The sequence below is a fragment of the Euprymna scolopes genome, chromosome 23 (assembly GCF_053919585.1).
Source record: "Euprymna scolopes isolate OS-2025 chromosome 23, ASM5391958v1, whole genome shotgun sequence".
NCBI lineage: Eukaryota > Metazoa > Mollusca > Cephalopoda > Sepiida > Sepiolidae > Euprymna > Euprymna scolopes.
In genome coordinates, this window is record NC_136504.1 from 68,267,732 (window position 1) to 68,294,581 (window position 26,850).

Sequence of the window (26,850 nt, forward strand, 5' to 3'; positions counted from 1 at the left end):
AAATCTTACAGAGCTAAAGTAGAGTAAAGATGGGGCAAACGAAATTAATCGATGTTCATTTACATATGTTTCAAGAATGCAAACAATAACAATTTTAATGTGTAAATCTAAGTTCTTATTGTTTGACAGCGATTAATTTCCTTTACCACACACACACACACACACACACACACACACACACACGCACATATGTATGTATGTATGTATGTGTGTGTGTGTGTGTGTGTGTGTGTGTGAATATTAATTTTTGATTGCTCTTTTGTACTCTGACATTTGCTGGAAATGTGCACGTGGCAATTTCTTGTAATTCAGTTATATTATTTGCACATTTTACTCTAGTAAATAAAATAAATGCACACAGATTATGTATTTAGAATACAATAAAACCCAACGCCTTCATATGTTAGTGTGTGTTATCAAAGATTATTATATTATTATGTACTAGCAAAAATATCCGACAATTTCCAGAATTGAAAGAGAAACACTAACATGTCATTTTGCATTATGCTCACAAAACCATATCACTTCTTTTACTGTTCCTTGTTTCGCCCCTTGAATTGGCGAAAAAGACAGAAATTTTTAAAACCTCTTTCAGTTAGTCATATATACATGGTTTATATTTCATCGATACCCGAGATATGCATTCGAAGTTTTAAAAGAGTTATACCTTCATAGCTTACTTGGGGGCATATAGAGATTCAGTACATAGAAGGAACGTGGAGATTCAGGACCACTTCCGTCGTCTTCCCCGGAGAAATTTATACATATAATTTAAATTTCATTAAAACATAATATATTTAAAGTTTTAAAGGAAGTTCTGTCAGCTTTTTAGCGGTGCACTGAGAGATCCGAAATCACTTCCATTGTATTCCTGGAAATTTAAATATAGAATACATTATAGACGTTTTTGTAGATCCTCTAACCGTTCTTTCTGTAGACATTGCCATATATATATATATATATATATATATATATATATATATATATATATATATATATATTCCTTTATAGTTTAGAATTAAAGTGTTAAATCAAAGAAAGTTTTGTTGTTTTCTTTCTGTTTTCTATCGCTTATTCCTTTTTGTCGTTTCATTGGATTTCTTACATATTTATAAGAAAAGGTTCTTATCTTTGGTTGAGTCAACTTTTCTCATTCGACTTCTAATACAAAATCATATACGCACACAAATGCAAGCAAAATCCGACAGGAACTAAGAGTGTTCCTTCTCCTCTTAGTAATGACCGGTGGCAAAGGTCAAGGGTCCATGATCCGTCGTAACGTAACCAAGAATGTTATTTCAATATTCAATATTTAAGCTCTCCCATCCGAGGAACCCCCTCACACCCTTTTTTCCACAAACAAACAAATCCACTCTAAATCCCTGCCCAAACCTATCGTTTAAATCCTCGTCGGATTTCTGGACATCGCAGACCGAGACGTCTATTTTTCGCAACAGGTTTCCTGTTGTGTCAGGCAGACGAGGCTGGGTAGGTAAGGAAAAGCGAAATTCAATCCCACATGTCAGTCTTCGTTTAGAAGAAAGCGATTGAAGTGAGGTGGGTGGTATCAGATAACAGACGGACAGTCGTAGGGTCGTGAAGTGTCAGGTAAGGAGCATGGGTGTACCGGAGTCTGGAATTCCACTCGTTAATTTCTCTCTCTTTTTTTTCCATAGGTATTGTTACTTCCGTTAGCGAAATTCGGATTTTCATAATTTGAATTACAGAATGTTCGTTTTACAGAATAACTGATTCACTTGCACCGACGTGTTATTGTTTTATATTACGAACCGAAAAACAATTTTTACAACTGACATTCAACTTATTTGCATCTATTACAGATGGAGATTTGGTATTTCGAAACTATAATATCTCTTCTATTAATATTACGTTTAATGTCCGATTTATTACTTCAGACTAATGTACTCCCTTTTAATGCACAATTCTGTGGGGAGGGGGGTCCTAGTGGAGCATTTGTCTGTTGTTATGGCACAAATCTGTCAGCCTATTTCTTTTGAGACAGGATCTAGTGTCGTATTAGCAGTGTCAGAAATTTCGTGAAAACTATTGAATAATTCCACCCGCCATCTTTCGAAGCTTATAACCCCTCGGAAAATGTCATTCAAGCCCTAATTTTTTTTCAATTAAAGGAGCAAGGACCAAGGTTTCATAAAAAAAAACAAAACAAAAAAAAAACACAAAAACAAACAACGTGGGTTAAAAAAAAAAAAGGTTTTAAACTTCGGACTTTACAGGTAAATTTCTAAAAAAACACTACGTTTTTTTTGTTTTTAAATTTGAATATATTATTTATTGATCTTTTATCTTCAATTTGTGATATATAAAACTTTGGTACATAAATTAATTATTTACTTTTTAATAGACATTTGAAAATGGGGGGGGAGCCGTAAATTAAAAAAAACGTTTGTCTAAAATATTATATTCGGTTTATTGGAAAGAGCATAACATTTCACATTGACCCTGAAAATATCGTAAAAATAGAATCAATAGAAAATGTTTTATAGATTTTTAAAGTTTAAAAATTGAAAAATACTGAACTCGTAACATTCAATTAATTTCATTACTATTTTTAAAAAAATATTTCTATTACTTTTTATACAACTTTAATAGTTTATTTTGGAAGTATAATCCATAAAGAAAATAAACAACCCACTTTTAAAAGAGAAATTACGAGTTTTTTTAAATTATATTTGCAGTTTCGTGTTAGGGGTGTCAAAAATTCCTACAAAAATTTTGATACACCTAGTGTCGTATATGTTCTGTCGCCATGATTCCATTCTCCCAAGCATTACATTCTCCTTTTGGAAGGGTTGTGTAATATCTGTTATTTTGTCAGGAGATCATTCTTCCAGCCGTTACTCTCTTCTTTTTAGAGGGAAAGTATAGCATTTGTTCTGCAATTAGGAGACCATCATCCTAGGCATTATCTTCTTATTTAGGGATTATTGTAATATATGTTTGTTCGTCATGATTTTTATGAAATTTTACAAAAATATACTGGGAGTGTTTTAGATAGGTTTTGTGTCTGAAATGCCTCTGAAAATCGTTAAGCGATAATTGTAAAAATCCGATTAAAAAAAAGAAAAATCCGATTTTAAACAAAGCGATTTTAAACAAAGTTAACACCTTATAAAGCCTAACACCACGTGCATTGAGAAGTTTTATCACCGCACAAGCAGAAGGGCCTGGCGTATAAAATCAACAGTACGTTATGACATAATTCAAGCCATTACATAAAATATTTTTATAAACAGTAGGTTCTTTGATAAGACAAGGGCGCGTTCTAATTGAATGTTTTGTTTAGAACACAATTGGGCCATGATAGTTGAAGCTATTATATAAAAATTATTATTATATAAATATATATTTTATATAAAAATAATTTTATAAAATAATCAGTAGGTTCTCTAGACTACAATAAATTCTGAACAAAGTCACTGTGGAGAGGCATGTGAAGTTCCCTCTCGGTGGGTCGCCAACCAGAGCAGGGAATTAACCGATTTAATTGCAAATGAGCGATTTCACAGATTTCGATGACAGTAAAAGTATTGTAAGTGAGGAACATTCGTTGATCTCCATTCAACCCCGTGCAATGTCGGTTCTCCTTGCTAGTATATAAGGAGAAGAAAAAGAAGGAGAGAGAGAGAGAGAGAGAGAGAGAGAGTAAAGCTTTAGGTCCTTACAGAACTTTATGTCTTGCTGTGTCAAATCTAACGGTATACTTCAGAAGTCATAAACCACACACGAAAGGATCTTAGTTTCCCAGAACGACACGGTTTCCTTAACTGCAGGATTCACATCTTTTTATAGAAATTAATGAAGCAAGCAGTTTCTTTTTAAATTTATTCAGCCAGATTACTAAAACATTTGACGCTAATCCTTAGAAATAACTGTACTGATATTAATAAATAAACCTAAACCTGTGCAGTTTACGGACCGTGCTATTGTAAAATAAGATTAAAAACCCCACTCTCTATGTTTAGAATGACTTTCTAAATAACAATGTTATTTTTTCAGCACGGTCCGTAAACTGCACAAGTACCAATAAATCAAGCGATTCTCAACAGAGTTCACTAATTAAGACCGCTAGATCATTAGAATTCTTAAAGCAGAGCATCCTTTCAACAACGCTAAAATTGCGCTTCATCGATGCAAGGGTTCGCTATCATTGGTAGGAACAATCCTGGGCTGTTAGAATTGTCCACTAAAAGACGATGGTACACTGTGGACGACCGTTTTCTCTCTTGTCAACATTTTAGTGGGATTTATTTAGTGATCGGCGAAGCCGTTGTGCTCAGCCACCTTCCCCATTGTTATATAACGCAGAAGAACAGGAAACCAAAAACGAAAACGAGGCAAGAATGTGACCTTTTAATTGCATTGTATTAGACACTGTTTTAGAACGACCTTTTTTCTAAACGGGGGATTTACTGTTTGAATATCACGTATGTTGGGACGTTATCAGACACAAAAGGCGTAATTTATCAAAGAGACTCAACCCGTGCAGATAAACTAAATTGTTAATTGAAAGGTGAAAACTATAAACAGAACAGAATGTTGGGTGGCGAAAAAATGACCCTGAAACCTCACCGCCCTCCTTTTTTTATTATTATTATAATTGAACAAAACTCGGTAATATCTAATTAAAACAAATAAAAGCCTGGGGTTGTCTGTTCCTGCGATCATTGCTACTTGAATAAGTAACGCATGAATTATCTTCCCTTGTGATTGCTACTATATGAATAATGTAAACAACCATTAATTACAACCTTTGTGAGATTAGAGATGTTTTATTGTACGTGGAGAAAACTCAGTAATTTCTAACATGTGTATATCGGTTACTTAAGCGGTGTTGGTATTGTACCTGGATATGTCGATCTCCAATTTTACGTAATTTCTATCGCTTTATATATCTAGTATGAAGAAAAATATTTGTGAAATTTCGTGAAAAAAATATGCTTGGTATTTTTATGAGTACGTAATTACGATGATTGTATTTATGTATAGTTTTTATTGGCAAAAACATTACAAATTATGCTTTTAAACAAAAATAATTCGCTTTGCACTAATGCTAAATACCTTTTATGCCTATCTTTTTACGTATTTTTTCAGAAAAGTCGCTTTTATTTTATTTTTTAAATTCAATTTTCACCTCAAACAGACTGGTACCACAGAAGCGGTTTTCCAGCAGTTGGGAAAGCAAGATTCGTTGGTTTTAAACATATTTTTATGTCATTATGGTCTTTACTTTAAATACAAAAACACGTGACTATTTAAAATAAAATTCTTTAGAATTACGTGAGATTCGAACTAGAGTATTGTCATAGCCAAATTACTCCGTTAGGAATATGTACTCTGTATATTCTCTTATTTTTGTTGAGCAATAACATGTTTCTATTTACCAAACAACATATTAACACATCGATTATATACTATTAAAATAACAAATAGATGAATGGAATAAGTAAAATCATTATTTGTCTTCCACTGTGATCACTACTACTTTGATAATATAAAGAATATAAAGTGGTTGCAGTTGGGGGGAAATTGGTGCACTAATTGGCATTTGTGAAAACGTTTAATGTTTGCCAATTTGTGTGTATGTCGTGGTGGTGGTGGTGGTGATATCAGCCCTCCTAGAAGGGAAATAACCGAGTTTTTCTTGAGTCACCAGTACTTTTTTTAAAAAATGTAAATAATCATCAATACTTACTTTTAATAGATTTTGAACAAGAACCAAGAAAGGATAATTTAGATGCATAATTTGGATTCGTCGGACTACAATTCTCATCGCGGTTGTTATTTTGAAAATGCCATTAACTTGTCCAAGGCGTTGATTAACAATCAGTTCCGGCCAGGAACAAAGTGTAATATCTGTTCTGATACTACACACTACACCCTTGCTGTCCTCGGTCAGTGGAAGAGACACCTTTCATGACTGAGACAATTTATATTTTTGTTCCTATTCGGAGTGCCCCTTTCTGGAGAGTCGGATTTCCCCACATTAAAAGCCGACTTCGTGTCTAACTCTCGTGGGGAGGCAAGTAAATAGGAACACTCAGTTCCAAGTGATATTGCGTAACAACCGATCATTTCTGAATAAGTTATTTATCGACAGTTTGTGCTGGCATGTATAAATGCTTGAACATTTAAAGTCTTATAGCATACCCTTGCTTATATTCATGACAAACACATCTCGTCGTGGCTAATCATCAAGCCAGGTGCACGATAAACGGTTGCGCATTCAATCGTCATTTGTTTTAATTAGGAACGTTTCAATGGAAAAGTTAATAAGACAACAAAAATACAACAACGCCTTTAATAATGGCGAACAACATTTGCATTAAGCAACGAACACGATTGAATAATAAGAAACATAATTAATTCTTACTAAATGATCTTGGAAACAGACTTATCACTTTATTTCAACTTATCATGTTATTCGTTGGAAATTCGTGAAATCAATTTTATTCTTGCTGGGATGCGTATTCTTCTAGTTTATTTATAAACATGTGAAACAAAATATTCCACGTAAACTTATAGTAAGTAATAAAAGGAAATTTCCGTTACAAATTAAGCTGACGTGTTCAGGATACTGCGTAACAGACAGGAAGTCACCAGTGACATATAGTAGATATGCTGATAAATCTGTTCTCTCGTTTCTTAAGGCGAGTAGTCGTGTTTAGGACAGCTTTCTCCTCATCCTATTGGGGATGGTTTAGAGGAGACCCACGGGTTATTATGTACGCATACTATATAGTATAAAAGCGAATCACAGAAAGAATGACTAAACCCCAAATGATTATATATTGTCATTATCATTAACTGTACAACTGCTGTTATTAAAAGGAAAAAAAAAAAGAAAAAGATTGCACCAAAAAGAAAGAAAGAAAAAGACCTTTTAGTCAACACCACTACGACGAATGCTACTGACGCTATTAGAATGAGATGCCACTACCTACAACATGCTAACGAGATTAAAACTGTTACTGGCAACAACACAAGGACGGTCAAATGTTTCCAATGGCGAAATAATTGATCTATCGTAACACTATAAGTAACGGCTGAGACTATAGGTTGTTTTGTTTCACGACATATCAACACTTTTTGGGTCATTTAATGCCCAATTCGATTATTTTTTGTAGGAGTTGTTATGCTTTAATAGATTCCGTTTTGTATACAAACATTCTCTAGATTCATTTCTTTTCTAAGCGCGTATATTTTGTAAACAAATAGTTTGCAATTGATAAATACTCTTTACGCAATGTATAGGTCTTTGACAGGAAGTGGCATAAAGGCGAAAAGGGTGTTAGAGATAGTTTAGTGTCGCTCGCAGAACGAATTCTATTTAACCTATAAATTGTGTTATGGACCAGAGTGTACATTGGAGTATTGGTAAGAATGGTTTGACCAAATACTCCCTAGAACTGCCAAATTGGGGCACCACCAGCGAGTGCACTTTAAGGTAAGGGTGTAGACGTAAAATATATAGAAATACATTTAAATAAGCGATACTTGCTACTGTGTTTTTACACCATGAATAAAAAATACTCACAACCCACCCGACACGCAGCAAAATCCAACCCCTTCATTGTATAACCCACTAGATACCGAAATATTTTATCTTAACAGCGTATTTCCTTTATCGTATGCCTTTGGTATTCTCTCCCAGTTCCTGTTTTCCTGACCGTATCAGCATGCAGACATTTAAATGTAAGTAAACAAACATCTTGGTGACTTATCCATCTAGCCTTCTTAGGAATCTGGCCCTGTCTCCCGAAAGCCCTTTTCGCTACAGTGGCAGTATGCTTGTTTAGGGGTGAACATAATTAAAACAATAAAGGTTAGTCTGAAAAAAAAAGAAAGAAAATTATTCACCCCCCCCCCTCCACAGCGAGAAGATGTGACACAAAGGTTGGAAAAGTTCCAGCGCCCTGGAAGAAGAGCATTTTGGCTTGCAAAATGCCTGGGCAACCCGTCAGCATTCCACAGTAGAAGCACTTTAGGCGATTAGCAATAAACTAACTTCTCAAAGAGAGAAGGCAAAGCCTGGCAGAGTGAACCGCCTAGAACTACTCTGGGCCAGCAATATACCGCAATCAACAGGGAAAATTTTTAAAAATCTTTGTTGATTTTGGTGACGATGAAAACATCCCTGGCTGAAAAGGAGAAAATAACTAGTAACCACGAAAAAAATATGTTCAACCATTGATTCGTTCAAACACTTTATATCAAGCGGTTATTCGTAAAGATTTACGTCAAATGTTTTAGTCATTTGACAAAATAGATTAAAAAAGGGACCGCTTGCTTCATTAATTTCTACGGGAAGATGTGAACCCTACAATTAAGGGAACCGCGTCGTTCTGGGAGACTAAGCTCGTTTCATGTGTGGTCCATGGCTTCATAAGTAAACCGATAACGTTCACACAGCAGGATGTAAAGTTTTGTAAGCGCGTGAAACCTATCTTTCTTTCTCTTTCACATACATATGTCTATAATATAAATGTGTTGTCCGTCTATCTGTCCACCCGTGGATGCAATTGAAAACAAATTTTTTTTTCTCGAGTAAAATTTTACAAGGAATCCAATGGAATTATTAATGTTATGCTATTTTCTTAACAATAATATCATGGGGTCAGCATTGGCGCCGGACAACAATAAAGAGAATATACGACACTTTACTTTAATTTATAATGATACAAATAGGATGAATTATTACACGCGTCTTCATTTATTTATAGAAACAAAGAAATATTTTATGTTCAAAAGTAATAATTCTTTGAATCTAGTCACGGATTTTAATTTTGTTTCATGTTTCAATTAGAAAACATAAAGAACAGAATACTTTTTATTCGGCTTGGGGGGTCCGTTGCTTATTGAAACTGCGACTGAAACATGTTCCGAATGTGTAGCTATACTATGTTTGTATGAATAACACTTTTATTAAAAATAAGTAGCTGTAGTTATTATTTAACATTATTGTATAGACACAATAGAGATTTTCTGGATTTGTTACTCTGTGGACAACGTAACTTTGATTGCTAATGAGATTATAGATTATGTATCGATTTTAAGTATTTACTTCAATAGTATAAAATATGGAAGTAGAGCTAAGTAGTAAGTTATGAAAATGCATTTATGGCAATTAAGCTACGCAGAGGTTTCCGCGTTTCATCTTTATACAGATTCTCTACAATGATGAGACGCGAACGTTGGTGCAACATGATTGCTATAATATTTTCATAACTTCGCATCTATCTTTCTCTCTCTCTCTCGCACTCTCTCTCGCTCTCTCTATATATATATGGAAAGAGAGAGAGAGAGAGAGAGAGAGAGAGAGAGAGAGAGAGAGAGAGATACTAAATTATGAATGTACTGGACTATGTACATCTGATCCGTGTGAGCGTTCGTTTATCTCAGCTGGATATACTTGTTCACATGTATACATTGCTCCTCATTTACTCTTCTTTATTGACAGAGAACGAGATAGAATAAAAAAAGAAAGAAAGAGAGAGAGAGAGAGAGAGGGTGGGAAGAGATATTGATAACTTTTTTTCTAGTTTCGTTTCAACAATAAGTAATGAATAAGAAGTTAATTGCGAAGCGATATCGAGCTGGTGAAACTTGATACTTTTTGAACAAGTTCATGTGAAGAGTTTGTTATCACGTTTATAAATGCCAGATCATTCAAATCACACTCAATTTTATATTCATAACCAAGAAAACCCGTCGTGGCTAACCATCCCGTTAGGTGCACGTGGAACGATTGCGCATTCAATTATGTCATTTGTTTTAATTAAGAACGTTTCAATGAAAAGTTAATATGACAAGAAAAATACAGCAACGCCTTCGATAATAACGAAAATAACATTTGCATTAAACAACTGAATAAATAAGCAAGTTAATTAATTTTTACTAAAGTTTCTTGAAAACGATTTTTAACAGCCTAGAGGTTCAATCTCAGGCGATTCTAAGAATATTATGAATGTTAACTTGTTTCTGTGTATGCATAAAGTTTTCATCTACAGACTTGAAACTTGATTATATCTATATCTATAAAATATATCTATATCTATAAAAGTGAAATGGTGTGTGTGTGTGTGTATGTGTGTGTGTGTCTGGGTGTGTGTACATTTCCCTCCCAAACTACTTGTCAATTTTCAGTCTACATACTCACGATTTGACATAAGAAGTATTGAGATTTGGGAAAATCTGTTAGTTTGTTTTCGGCCGGAAATTTGGCTGTCAAGGGGTCAAAGTTCAACAATTTGTTCTTTGAAAACTTTACCAAACTCCTCCGCCAATTTTGGGTCTAAACACTTGAAATTTTAGATGGAATGCGTGCAATGTCTGCATTGCTCAGTGGTAATGTAAAATGCATCACTACGTCCTTTCAAACTTTCAAACTATCGTGACAAGATGCATCTACGAAGAAAGAAGGAAAAATGTTGATATACCCTGTTTTCGAAACGTGAACAACGACACTTCCCAATTTGGATTCCGTTTAGAAGAAAAACCTGCTCTACAACCAACTACGAAGTAGTATACCGAATCGTGAAGTGCAATAAATCACATGATATTAATGAGGAATTTATCAAGGCGTGTACACAGAAAACAATAGAACTGATGATCGAACCAGAAGCAAAAATAAATAAATAATAATAAAAAAAATGAATAAAATAAAAGATTCAGCAGATTTTGCTTTCTAACGACGCAATCCACGGATGACATAGCTACTGATTTATGCCGTCAAATTTGCTCTGAAATCAAGCAAAGCACGCTCCAGGCAAGCTCCCAATTAGACAAGTCTAGAGACACTACTCTGGAGAGCAAGTTTACCTCCACTTACTAAGAGAAAGGAGGAAGAATTTTTATTTTGAAATACTCTCATAACCATAGTTTTTATTTTGCAATACCCTCATAACCACAATTTTTATTTTGTAATACCCTCATAACCACAATTTTTATTTTGTAGTACCCTCATAACCACAATGTTTATTTTGCAATACCCTCATAACCATAATTTTTATTTTGCAATGCCCTCATAATCAAATTTTTATTTTGCAATACCCTCATAACCAAAGAGTCTTTTTTAAGTAAATGGAATTGGCTGGCAGAATTTCAAGCATATTTGTATTGATGGTGCTTTAGCAATGATTGCCGTAAGAGGAGGGGTTATTACGCTTGTCAAGAATAAATGACGACACGTAACTACACCAATACCGTTGAATATTCTACCGCTATGTTTGTTGGAAGTCATGGGCATTGTGATCAAAATTATTAACTTCATTCATACAAAGGCCAAAAATCATCGGCTCTTCCAACGTTTAGCTAACGAAATGGAAGCGCAACATATGAGACGTCTGTTCTGCACCAAAGTTTTTTGGCTATTGAGGGGGAAATGCCTCCGTCGGTCGTATGAACTCTGTTTTGAAGCGGGAATATTTCTACAAATATGGGTTTGTAAATATAAATACATTTTCGGTTTAAAATGATCGAATTTCTTCATAACCATTTGTCTGTTTCTTTTTTTAATAATGCTCTCGCGTTTTCACGTGTCCAAATGCAACAGAGCAGGAGAAGCAGCCGTGTGACACGTATGTCGGTGCGTGAGATGACATCACAGAGGAGGAAGGAAAGAAAAAAGCGGAGGAACGTGGTGAGGAAGCGAGGGTCAGAGTAAGATGGACGTGTGTCCCCAAACACTTTTAAGCCCGTGTCGAAACGCCAATTTTTTTTACTGTATGGCAGGCGATATGAACTAAGAGACTTAAAATGCAGTGCGTTATTTAGGAAAGTACCATGAATAAATGCCTTTCATTAAAACTGAGTCGAATTTCTTTTTTTTTTGTTCCTTTGCAAATGTTTCTGCATGCAACACACGCAATGACACCTTTAAAAATAATTACAACGTTAAACAACAGCTACGCATGAAATCGTACTATGCTAATAGGAAACAGAACGATAAATAAATCTTCAACTTGGAATATATAAGCACATTATATATACAGTGATGATCATATTTATTGGCACGGTAAAATAAAAGTTAAATTTTGTCTAATAAATTCTAAAAAAGGGATTAAATTAAAGAAAATAACAAAGTATATTATGTATTTTTAACTGGCCTTTCCGATGCAGCAATCGGATTTTAGAAAAAATAAATAACAAAGGAACAACAAACATAATTGCAAAAAACCCTTGTTCAAAATTATTGGCACGATTTATTTAATAATCAATTGTATAGCCTTTGGCCTTGATTACCTTCCTCAGTCGCTTTTCATAGTTTACAACCAAGTTGTTGCACTCTTCAGTAGTAATTTTAGCCCACTCTTCCTGACAATAATCCTCCAATTGAATAAGATTCTTAGGCTTCCTTTGCATTACCCTCAATTTTAATGTTCTCCATAAATTTTCAATTGGATTAAGGTCTGGGCTTTGTGATGGCCACTCCAAAACATTAATATGATTGTCCTCAAGCCATTTCTTAGTCAGTTTAGCCGAATGCTTTGGGTCATTATCTTGCATGAACCACCAACGACGACCAAGTGAGAGCTCTTTAGCAGAGTCTTTCAGGTTTTCATCCAATATTTTAACATAATCTTCCTTTTTTATGCTACCTGTGACCTTAACAAGTCGCCCTGGTCCAGAGGCAGCAAAGGATCCCCAAAACATCAAACTGCCTCCACCGTGCTTCACTGTGGGTATGGTGTTCTTAGGCAGGAAAGCTTCGCCAGATTTTCTGTAAATATAAGACACTTTATTATGGCCAAATAACTCTATTTTCGTTTCGTCAGTCCATAGAACACGTTTCCAGAATGCAACATCTTTATCAATATGACGTTTTGCAAAGGCTAGCCTTGCTTTCAGGTGCATAGGCTTCAATAAGGGAGTCTTTCTCGGACGACATGCTTTTAAACCAGCTCTCTTCAAAACTCTACCAACTGTATGTCGAGATACATTCACTCCAGAGGTGCTCTGTTCATCAACAATCTCCCCAACAGAGATCCTTGGGTTTTGTTTTACTTGTCGAACAATTTTCCGTTCATCTCTTGGGGAAAGAATCCTTTTTCTCCCTCTACCCTCTAAACTCATAACGTGGCCTTGCGATTTGAACTTGTTTATTATGGCTCTAACAGTGGATTTGGGAAGGTTTAGCTTCTTTGAAATCTTATCATAGCCCTCCCCATTGGTATGGCATGCTACAACAAGCTTCCTGACGTCTTCGCTGTGTTCCTTAGTTTTAACCATGGCGATTGAAAATTATAATTTAGTCACTTATAATAGTTTAAATAAATCGCTATCTAAAAATTATCTGAAAAAAATTATTCACTGAATTAGCGTTAAACAAGCATAATATGGCTATAAAAAAGTTCAGAAAGCACGTAAACCGGAAATTGATTGATATTATACTGATACTAAAAGAAAAACAAAGCCGTGCCAATAATTTTGAACAAGGGTTTTTTGCAATTATGTTTGTTGTTCCTTTGTTATTTATTTTTTCTAAAATCCGATTGCTGCATCGGAAAGGCCAGTTAAAAATACATAATATACTTTGTTATTTTCTTTAATTTAATCCCTTTTTTAGAATTTATTAGACAAATTTTAACTTTTATTTTACCGTGCCAATAAATATGATCATCACTGTATATATGTATATATGTATAATATATATATATATATATATATATATATATATATATATATATATATATATATATATATATATACATATGTATAATATATATATAATGTGTTTATGTATATGCGTATATAATGTGTTTATATATGTGTATATATATATATTATACATATATACATGCACACGGGCACACACATATATCATACGTATACATGCTATGTCATGTTGCCATATGCACCGTTGAACTAACAATTAAGTCACCCCAATGGTGTATATTGCAAAAATATTTTGTCGATTGTTTAAACAATGTCAAGGATAAAAACGGAGAAGGGAAAGACGTTATTTTTAAATGTTGTTGGCATCCAATTGAATTGTTCTCTGTCCTGACTAGTTCATATAACGTTAGTAATACGTTTCACATAAAGAATAACACGTGCAGCACAATTGAACACAATAGAAAAATAAATACAAGTCGGCTAATTACTTTATGGACTAGGCAAAAAAGAAATCTTGTTGATTCTGAGTCTTACAGACGGATGTATTCACATTTGTAACTGACTAATTTCAGATAGGCAGTGCAACACATGGGATTAAAAATGAATAAACCACCATTATATTATTAATCGTGAAAATAGAGGCTCTTACATACAGCGAATGCACGCAAGGGAACTTAGGTTTGGAAACTAGACAAGAAAAGTCGAGCATATCTCAACAAGAGTAAAAATATTAAAAAAAGTCTGAATAATATGAAAATTTTTTCCAATATTTTAACTTTTTTTCGACTATATTGGAGAACGAAACGTGAAATGAGAAGTAAAACCTAAGAAATTAATATGGTTTGATGAAATTAATATGGTTTGATGAAATTAATATGGTTTGATGAAATTAATATGATTTAATGAAATTAATATGGTTTGATGAAATTAATATGATTTGATGAAATTAATATGGTTTGATGAAATTAATATGGTTTGATGAAATTAATATGGTTTGATGAAATTAATATGGTTTGATGAAATTAATATGATTTGATGAAATAAATATGATTTGATGAAATTAATATGATTTGATGAAATTAATATGGTTTGATGAAATTAATATGATTTGATGAAATTAATATGATTTGATGAAATTAATATGGTTTGATGAAATTAATATGGTTTGATGAAATTAATATGGTTTGATGAAATTAATATGGTTTGATGAAATTAATATGGTTTGATGAAATTAATATGGTTTGATGAAATTAATATGGTTTGATGAAATTAATATGGTTTGATGAAATTAATATGGTTTGATGAAATTAATATGGTTTGATGAAATTAATATGATTTGATGAAATAAATATGATTTGATGAAATTAATATGGTTTGATGAAATTAATATGGTTTGGTGAAATTAATATGGTTTGATGAAATAAATATGGTTTGATGAAATTAATATGGTTTGATGAAATTAATATGGTTTGATGAAATTAATATGATTTGATGAAATAAATATGATTTGATGAAATTAATATGGTTTGATGAAATTAATATGGTTTGATGAAATTAATATGGTTTGATGAAATTAATATGGTTTGATGAAATTAATATGGTTTGATGAAATTAATATGGTTTGATGAAATTAATATGGTTTGATGAAATTAATATGATTTGATGAAATAAGTATGATTTGATGAAATTAATATGGTTTGATGAAATTAATATGATTTGATGAAATAAATATGATTTGATGAAATTAATATGGTTTGATGAAATTAATATGGTTTGATGAAATAAATATGGTTTGATGAAATTAATATGATTTGATGAAATTAATATGGTTTGATGAAATTAATATGGTTTGATGAAATTAATATGGTTTGATGAAATAAATATGGTTTGATGAAATTAATATGATTTGATGAAATAAATATGATTTGATGAAATTAATATGGTTTGATGAAATTAATATGGTTTGATGAAATAAATATGGTTTGATGAAATAAATATGGTTTGATGAAATTAATATGGTTTGATGAAATTAATATGGTTTGATGAAATTAATATGGTTTGATGAAATTAATATGGTTTGATGAAATTAATATGATTTGATGAAATTAATATGATTTGATGAAATAAATATGGTTTGATGAAATAAATATGGTTTGATGAAATTAATATGGTTTGATGAAATAAATATGGTTTGATGAAATTAATATGATTTGATGAAATAAATATGGTTTGATGAAATTAATATGGTTTGATGAAATAAATATGGTTTGATGAAATAAATATGGTTTGATGAAATAAATATGGTTTGATGAAATTAATATGGTTTGATGAAATAAATATGGTGTTATGAGAGTAGTGATAAAGTACAAAACAATGATCCTCATTCAATCCCGAACAACGTCTGGTCTTCCAAATATTATTTATTCTAAATTTATTTACTCATTTAATTTATATTTAGATGCGATCAGATATCTCTATAAAGAGCTCTGTCAGTTGGACGATGGATGTGTTATATTGCAATTTATGAGAGATCCATAGATCAATGTGATTGTCTCCCTTTGCATCTTTAAGAGTCGCATGGATTGGCCAAGATAAAACCCAATTAATGCTATCTTAACAGCCACGTGTGTCAGCCTATATAAACTGGAACGATTAGAGTTCTCGTCTCCTTTTCCATTTCAGTACTATGATCAATATTAACTAGATGGCTGTTGCAAACAAAACTTTCTTCTTACGACTGAAAGAACCAACAAATAAAACAAACACTTCTTTATATAAGAAAAATCCCGTGAATGCACGTATTGTAAAATGTCATTCTGTATATTTACCTTTTACTGACTACATGTCACCATTTGCTATTTGTTTAAGTAAAATGGTTCAATTAAAATAGTTCAATTAAAATAGATCTTTTTCTATAGCACTATTTCAACTTTAATTGTTTCGTCATTTTAATTGCTTAAATAAGCAATTGCACTCTTCAAATACATTTCCTACTTTTCTCGTATGAGAACGGAATTTTTTTCCGGAGATGAAAATCGCCACAGTTAGGCTTACCTTCAAAACAGCATGTTCGTTAGTCTGTCAGGCTTAAGTTTTAAGTAATATTCTTATCAATACATCCACAGACTGAACAGATCTATCTTAATATGTTTTGTATATAGGAGGAGTTCATTGATAATTCGTGTAAACAACCTAAAAATTGTTCATATGATTTTAAGCAATTGTTATGAATTTTTATTTATTTGAATTAGTTCATAACATTACATTCGTATTGCATTAAAACGTGCAAAATTGTGGATTTGCAGCATTTAATAGAAAGACCTGCCTTATAATCGCTGTGTTGGTCGAGTTAATGTATTCAGTTCCCACGATGTTACAAAACGCTTTAATATGAAACAGACCTCGGCGTTAAATTTCTTATAAAAACAAACCAGCAAACAACAATAACAACAAAACTTAATGATGCATGTATTAGAAAATTCCGCACCATTTTTCTCATGTATAAATTATGTTGGTGCAAAAATAATGCCGTTTTTTGACATTCAACTTCATGTCAAAAACATTATGTTTGCATCAATCTAATATATCGTCGTTGTCGGCTCCCACTCATATCCGAGTATTGGGTCCTGTCGTTTGTCGCTAGCCTCCTATCTTTGGGATAAATGCCTGTGTGTGACATGGGTGTCGAGTCCGAGTCTATAGTGGAAAAGTCGTGGACAGTGTGCGCAGGGTGGGGCGAGGACGGGGTCGTTCTCGTCGGTCTTTTCTTCTCCTCCTGGCCTCTTCATTTTCTTTCCTTTTCTCCTCAAAGTCTACGGTGCCATCGTGTGCTGACTGCTGCACCTCTCCACATTTTTCTGTCCCTGGCAAATTCTTCCCACCAGGATGGGTCGATATTTGTTAGAGCCACGGTCTAGTCTGTGAATAATGCTATTTTGTGTGACGTTATGCATTAAAAAGATGATTAAAAATATTGAGAAAACATGAATGATGATTTAGCGACGTTATCTAATAAGCCAAAGAAAATAGACAACTCTCTATGGACATATACTAAAACCGTCAAGATGTGAAAGGTCTAACACACACACACACACATACACACACGCACAGTGATTAGCCTAGCTATTATTAGACGATAAGGATAGTTGACAGATTCGATAAAAATCAATTCAGTTCAATAAAATATTTACAATACGTTTTATATGTACTTATGTATTAAGATGGTTCATGGGTATTCATTATTAAAGTTGGAGTCATTGAAGGAATTCTTCTTCGCTATTATTTTAGTAAAATTTAATGAAAAGTCAATTCTTTAAACAAACTGCGTAATACACAAAAATTGGATTTTTTTCACAGATGATTCATTCATATGCGAAATTGAGAGGAAGAAAAAAAAGATGGCCGCTGCATAAACTCACAAAATGAAAAGCAACGTTCTTCATTGGCTAAACATGTTCTTAACGATTCTTTCAAACAAAACAATTGTACAGCGATTACAGAGACGCACGAGTAAATTAGTGGTGTATGTGAATGCACAGGTGAAACACCGATTGTCCGGCATGTTTTTTTTAGTTCGGACAAAATGATGGGACTTGATAATCTCGCTTCCGTCCGACTATTTATTGGACGGTCTAGAAGGCTCTGTGTGTAAGGTCATATATATTTGTTTCTGGTAGTCTCCCTTTATTTTGAGAATATACTGAAATGTAATCCTACACAAGCAAATTGAAGTAGTAGTCGTGGTGTTAAGCGTGAACACCGATATATTTTCACCAAAGAAAAGGCTTAACTGCTGGTTTAGATACATAGTAGGTGTATAACTACGGCGTTGAGTTGTATATTGATGCATTATTATTAAGAGGAAATCAATCCGGCAAAGCTCAAGAGTTAGATGCTGGAAAATCGGTATTGTGCTTGTATGATGGTAATAAACTAGAACTCAAAGTTTAAAACTCGATTTAGCGTAGAGCCATATCAAAAATATTAAACAAATCTCTTGCTTGTACTGATAAATTACTATTAGAGAGAAATCTCTGGTTCCTCATTGGCAAACATTGATAACAAGAACTGCTCTTTTTATCACCACTGCAAATAACTGTTCTAACATTGCTGGCATTCCCAAATGGTCCCCCATCTGATAATGGTTAAGCGCCACATCGCTTAACTCCAATGATCTAATGAGAACTGGGATGTCAACGCGATCATTCCGTACTAGTAATGGCTTTGTTTACACACCGAGTCGTAAATATCGTACAGATTGAACTCGCAGCAGTAAGAATAATTGAACGTCAGTTACCTACGAGTACGTTTTTATCTTCAAAATAAAATTCTAATAATAACGAAGGATTGATGAAGGGGATATTTTGGATGTAGTGCAATCTTATGAGCAAATCATCGGATCACAGGAAAACCCGAAGTTGTTAGAAAGGAAAAGTAATGAAAGGAACACTCACCCTCCACCGGTTTGAACAACGGGCCATTCATACCTATTCTTGACCACTAGAAAAAGAGAAAAGTAAAAAGAAAAAATCAATACGATATAAAACAAATTAAACAATAAATACACAACAATATAGGTGGTAGGTGTGCTTGCGTGGAGAGAGAGAGAGAGAGAGGGAGAGAGAGAGAGAGAGAGAGAGAGCGAGAGAGAGAGAGAGAGAGAGAGAGAGAGAGAGGAAAACATTGTAGGTCCATCGAGAGAAAAGTGTTTTTTTCCTCAAAGAGTGAGACTACCAACATTTTTAATTTAAAAAGAGAGACTTATCTGACGGTATAATAAAAAAAATATTGTTTGTAAAACTCATTTATGTGACACAGGACTTTTTCAGAGATGTGGAAACATAAAAACTTGCGGATATAAACTTGAAAAAAAAAAACATTGCGATTTAAATACGAAAGGGTCAGAGAGAGAGAGAGAGAAAGAGAGAGAAAGAGATAGATAGATAGATAGAGAAAGAAAGAGAAAGAGAGAGAGAACAATAGAAAGTTAAGAGAGATAGAAAAAAACTATTATGTATGTCAAGGATTCAAAAGATTAATATTTGATGCAAAAAAAAAAGAAAAAGAAAATGTCGACAGAAGTAGAAAATCAGAATCGCAGAATGAATGACGTGACTAAAATAGATTTCGCAAGGAACAAGTCATGATGTAACAAATACAAAAGAAACGTTGTTGGTTCTCAGTAAAAACACAGTTGCTTCCCTTTATTGAACAACCCCATGAAAAAACAATCTCTTCTTAGATATCTTTTCGCAGAAAGTATTGCTGCGTGTGATTGAAAAAGGAATTAAAATGTACTGCCCTGTGAAGAGATTGAACTCTGGTACATAAACTTCGCCCCTATTTTCCCTCCTCCCACAGCTAACCATAATATAAGTTCTTACCGTTCAGCTGTTACATAATTTTAGGTAGTGATCGGATGGACGACCACGCAATACGCACACATGATAGTTGTTAAAATTTAATAACACTTTTATGGTTACAGAAATCAGGCTTCATTGATTTATTAGAACCGAACTTAAATGAATCAACAATCAAGAAACGTGAAGTTCTGTGAACAGGGTTGGGCCAGAATCAATGTGAATGGTAATTCCAGGTCGAGTGAGGTTTTCTGGTAAAGACATTAAGTTATGGTGTCAAAATGTGGGCTTTAATTATGGATGAATCGGCTGTGTAAAGTTATTATTTTGGTCTGCTGCCAGATTTCTATGCACCATTAATATAGACATTAGTCTTTTCAACGCATCCTTGAAAAGAAAAAGAAAGAAAGAAAAAAGTACACATTCTGACAGAGAAATAGTGAAATAAGTGTTATATATATATCTGCACTAAGAACGAACTCAAAAGTGTGATCCTTACAGACAATGGAAATACCGACCTTTTCTGAACCCAAAATAGAATGTAGTAATAGTAGTAGTAGTAATAATAATAATAATAATAATAATAATAATAATAATAAAGATAAGAAATAATCGTTGATATAGAGTGTATGGACAAAACTGTGTACAAAAAAAAGAAAGAAAAAAAAGAAAGAAAGGAAGGTACGCTGCAGTCTGACTAAAACACCGATTTCCCATTGTATTTCTTTTAATTACACGAAGACCATGAGCTTTTATATTTCTTGTGAATTGGTGGGACAATATCTATCTATCTATCTATCTATCTAAAAGGAACTTTGTGTGTGTGTGTGTGTGTGTGTGCGTGTGTGAATTAATTCGCTATGGACCGATTTTTATGAAATTTCATACGAAGGTACTTTAACAATGTTCCTAGATAGTTTTTGTAGCTAAACGTCTTCGATAAGTATCGATAATCGATAAATAAATAATCCGACGATGCAGGAACAGGAAATTTTGATCAAAGTTAACACCTTACACAGCCTAACATCACAAGTGCATTTGACAAGTTTTATTACCACACAAGCTGAAAGGTCCAACACATAAAATCAACAGTAGGTTCTTTGATATGACAGGACACGTTCGAGATTAATGTTTCTGTTTAGAGCACAACTGAAACATGATACTTGACTTTTGCATTTTAAATTTTAATTAAAGTCATTATATATAAACAATAATTTCATAAAATCAACTGTAGGTTCTCTACAATGCAATATATTATGGACTGCGGGGAGGCATGTGAAGGCAATCAATCGATTTGATTGAAAAAAAGGGGGCTTTCATCGATTTCGATGACAATAAAAACATTCATTGATCATCTTTCAATCACGTGCAACGTTGGGTCTCCGTGCTAGTATATATATATATATATATATATATATATATATATATATATATATATATGGTCATACTCATTCACAGGAACGACTTTGATAGTCAACCTTGAGATAACTCGTGAGTGGGAGTCCCTAAGGATATCCAATGCTATATATATATATATATATATATATATATATATATATATATATATATATATATATATATATATATATATATATATATATATTAAACGTTTTGGTATCTCTTGATACTTTAACATCCTACAACTCTAACCCGTGTTACAGTAGTTCCTTATGTTTCAGTGGTAATGTGTCTTGTATGAGTTGCACAGAAGTAACAAAACACAACTTAAGCAAACAAACTGTTCTCTGAACACATCTCCATAGTTTTACATAATTGAAGGATATCAAAATATATGATACTAACTATATACCCGGCGTTTCCCGGTCTAAACATATTGCCAGTTGGAGAGTTTAGTTGCATGCTATTTAAAATATACCGATTATTCTAACTTGTTACGATTTTCCTGAAAATTGACCCCATCTGTGATTTATGGAAGCATAAAAAACCACCCATCTTTATCTCCGAAAATAAAACGAGAAATAACTTTCATAGCTTAAAGGGGAAATAACTCTCATAGCTTAAATTAATAAAGCTTACTTCCGTTTTTAAACGCAACTGATGTCAGCTTATAATTAAGATTAAATGTAATTACATCAAAAATAAATAAATTAACTTTAAATAGTATTTTTAAACAGAATAATTAAAAAAACTCTATTACTAATGACCATTAATAAAACGGATCAAATTATTTAAATAGATTTTTTAAATGTGATATGCAAATGAGGTTACTTCTTGAATGTGGATTTCCTTTGAATAAATAGTATATATTTGGATACTAGAATAAAAGTGTAGTCCGATTTCAGTGTGCAAATTAACTTGCGAATAGTGAAATTTTTTGTACATACTAATGAAATTATGAATAAACAGACAGGTATACAACTTTATTATAATAGATGTGTGTATTATTTGGATCTCTTGGACCAGTTCTCATGTTGAGTATTATTCTCACAACTTAACGTTTCGATCGATGTAAACTCCGACCCTCTTCAAGTGAATCTTGTCGAAATCGGGAATCTTTTGACTGAACGCGAAAATTTTCACATAATTTTAAACGGAATGCTTTATTTAATCCACGGTTGGTAGCATGCACTCATTCGTCAGCCATGACTGGATACGCCCTAAGTAATTCGCAATTGTATTTTTGTGTCGCCTACACGTAAGATTGAACCTTCAACCTCCAGAAGTATGTAACTTACAAGTAAATTCTACCAAGGATTTTACCCACTACGTAACGGATCCTAGAAGATTTCCAAATTGAACCGAAGAAAAAGATCGGAGGTTATATCGACCGAAACGTTGTAAAAATAACATTCAAGATGAGAACAGTAGTCCAAAAATCAAGTATTACGAATAATCAATCGTCATCTCAAAATTCATATATATATATATATATATATATATATATATATATATATATATATATATATGCGCGCGCGCGTGTGTGTGATGACCAGGATTACTTAATAAACGTTATCTACATAAAAATACTTCATTTATTGTCGCCATTTATCGATTTGTGTTCTGTAAAAAATAATTTCTGACTTATTTTAATATTTTATCCCGTTTGATATTTTGTTTTCCATTACTCAAATTTACTAAAAGGGGAAGATAATTTACTAATCTCTCCACTCATTTATATTCACCAGGCGCGAACTTTGATACGACACATAATTTGATATGCACCGGTTCTACTTTGTCTTACTATAACATTTCGCACATTACGGAATATCTTAAGTGACATAATAGTCGAGATATAGCTAAAAACACATGGATACAATAATTACAGACGATAACAATAGTATAAATAGACTATTTCATTAAAAAAATTCATAAATCGGCCTATCCCTGAACGGCCAATAATTGTGTTCATAGCACTTTTTGTTTTCCATACAAACAAAAAAAACTGATTCGTTGATAGTTACCTACAAATTATTATATTTATGTCGGCTTATTTGAAGACATATCTGTATTTTATGCTATTTTAACATAATGCAAAATAAAAACAGTTCGAATGGATTACTTGCACATATATTTTTTCGATGATGATCGATTTCACTTATTTACTGAATATCATTACAAAACAATTGATAAATAGCTGCGCATGCACATAACTAGTTCTAACAATATACTCTCAAATATTTCTCAAAATTCATAGTGTCATAGCTCAGTTGTTAGAAGACTTATGGTCAGTGTTCAATCTTAGTAGTGAGCTATGGCTACTTTTTTAATACATACTTTGGAGCAGAGATTTAACTGAGTTATGGTGGACCATCTGCCCTCCCCATCTTAAAAATATGTTGAAATTATGTTTCCTTTTTTTTTTTTTTTAAATAAGTTCAGTCCTAGCTACGGTGATGAATCTTTTGATGTATACTTCGGATTAAGGTAATTCTCGCCTCCCACATAAAACAAACTCATGTAGCAAATTCTATTGGTTCTTTTTTATATCAAGCTCCCACCCCGGGAGCAATTTTCTTTTTTTTTAATACCCTCTCCTTCCAGAAAAAAATTGGTTTTCATAGTTTTCATCCATTATTGGTTTAAAATATATTTTAGCGATGACATTGGATTAAAGAAAAAACCTTGCATAGCAAATTGGTCTCTTTTATTTAACTCTTTATCTTAAACAATTTCTTCTTAAACCTCCACCCCTTAAAAAGCTTGCGTATCATTTTTTGGGGGAGGAAGGTGAAAGGTTGGGTGTGGTGATGGAAACTATTCTTTACATCCACCAAATGTAATCAAACGTTGCACACTTCAATACTATTTTCAAAATTCATAATTGATGAAGTCGCTATCTCAAAGATTTTATAACAATAACAAATGCAATAACAAATACAATAACAAATACAATAACAAATACAATAACAAATACAATAACAAATACAATAACAAATACAATAACAAATGCAATAACAAATACAGGCGGTTGCAACTATCACAGCAAAACAAAAAATTAATAAAAACAAAAATAACACACACACACACACACACACACACACACACACACACACACACACACACTGAAATATGCATTATTATTTTAAAAATATAACAAATGAAGCATGCATGGTCGCCAGTGAGTGCACAGTGAACGAGGCATAAAAAATGACTAAGTTCAGCATTTGTCCCTTCCCCAATTAGCTCCAAAAGCCCCCAGAGACATCAAATCCTGGTGAAAATTAATAGACGGTGCAGTTTTAGGCCTTAACATATTTAAATTTGAGTTCAGCACCATGCAAAACTGCTAAATAAACATACAATGAAAACTTTAGACAAATATGGTAAAATAGTCCCAAAAATGGAGTGTTTTTATTAGTCCTAAAAGAGCCCCTGGGGCACACCCAAGAGTTATCGTGAAGTATAGACAAATAAAATTATGTAAAAATCAGTTAGTTACAGCTTTTCAAAAAGTTTTATAAAAATCCAAGGCGTCGATTTTTTTTTTTAATAAGCACAAAAGTGTCAATTTTAGCCATTTTAACCCGAAAAGTACCCCTCTGGGAGCAATCGGAGCTTTCCCGGAAAATCCATTCTGTTACTTTTTTACTCATATCATGTTTAATGTTTGTGTCAAATGTAAAAAAATTCCAAGGCCTAGTTATTGAGAAAAGTGCAGACAGACGAACGAACGAACAGACAAGGCTGAATTCACAGGTCCACCCTCCTTTTCCTTTTGTTGGATGACCAATAATTAAATAACAGACTAGTCAGATGAAATAGTAACTTAAATTCAATTTTTTAATCCACGGCCTACAAAATCTATTGGATGAAATAGGTGAGTTTATCCAATGGGCCTTGAACCATTTTATAAATATTTTCTTTTGGTTGAACCAAAACATTGCCAGGGCAAAGCTAGGTATAGACAGCTAGTACAAAATATAAAAACGGAAAAGAAATAATTAAAAAAGTATTCAAGTTAATGTCTGTGTACGTGTGTATTTGAAATTAAAAAAAAAAAGTTTAAGTTAACTTCTGAACCGAAAATATAAACAAGCACACACTCATACCAGTCTGTTTATAATGACTTAAATAAAAAAAAAACAATGACAATTTAACCAATGACAATTTAAAAAAAAACAATGACAATTAAAAAAAACAAAACAATGACAATTTAAAATATTAAACGAAATTGTTTGAACAAAAACCGGTTTAGTAAATTAAAAAAAAAAATTCAATCACAACCCTTACCCCAAAAGTATAATTATATAAATTTATATAAATTTAAAAACAAAACAAATTTAAGACACAAGATTATTAGGTAATATCATTTGAAATAAATTACGTCAATAATACGGGTTCTGAGTCAGTTGAAATATTGCAGAGCTCATTTAAATCTCGCTCGCATGAAAAGAGATGCATGAACATTAAAATGATTTACAAGAGTATTCCGAGTCGCTGGCCTTTTGGTCAAGATCAAAGTGTAGTATCTGCTCTTCAGATGCTGCACTTCTATTTCTTGTTCTCTTTCAGTGGAGGAGAAATCCTTCACGACTGAGACAATTTTTATTTTTGTACCTTTTCTCCACGTTAAAAAACGACCCTGGTGTCTAACTCTGTCCCGTGGGGAGGCATAGTAAATAGGTACTATTATTATTATTATTATTATTATTATTATTATTATTAGTAGTAGTAGTAGTAATTATAGTATGTCAAAGAAAAAGACATTTCGTTTTTATAAATCCAATTTCTTGAGCAGCAGCACAGCAAAAGGATACGATGAAAATATCTGCTACCCCTCGCAGATAAGGGTTAATTGGACGCAATGAGTATCAGCCGAAAGATGAGGAACACTATGCGAGTACTAACACTAGCATGAACTGCATTTGATTATTTATGGTGCGGTTTAAGACAAGAATTTGTTTACATTGCATTTGAAGACGATCAAATTGTAATTAACTAGGAAGTAGTTCCGCGGCAATGTGCTCCATAGGCGAAAACCCTTGGCAAAAAATCTCTGTACATAGAAATTCTGTCTGACAAAATACGCATTAATAGAGAAAAGAAAAATCTTTTCGTTGTGGCAACAATACAAGTTCTTACTATGAATGTCTTACAAGAAGGAACCAAAGATTGGAGTTCAGCCGAACAGTTTCCACCGAAATAATGATAGAGTACAGATAGATTAGTAGCATCTAAATTGTGAGAAGGGAGCTGCATGGAAAAGAGATCATCTCCACTAGATTCCGTAGTCGATTTTGTGCCCTGTTAAGGTAGGAAAGAGTGATCTGTGCGGCACCTCAAAAGACGCGCGTCAACAGTATTCTTTAATCAACCATATGATTTAGTTATGTGACATTGCCATGCAAACGTTTTAACAAAAATAATTATTACA

At 32.9% G+C, this 26,850-nt stretch overlaps 1 long non-coding RNA gene across 1 annotated transcript in view; it reads right to left on the reverse strand.

Moving 5' to 3' along the window:
* Positions 1-26,850, reverse strand: part of LOC145245980 (uncharacterized) — a 119,347-nt gene that overhangs the window by 24,905 nt on the left and 67,592 nt on the right. Inside the window, exon 2 of the long non-coding RNA XR_013863057.1 lies at positions 19,110-19,155. This is a non-coding gene — a long non-coding RNA (uncharacterized LOC145245980). The remainder of the gene's footprint in view (positions 1-19,109; positions 19,156-26,850) is intronic.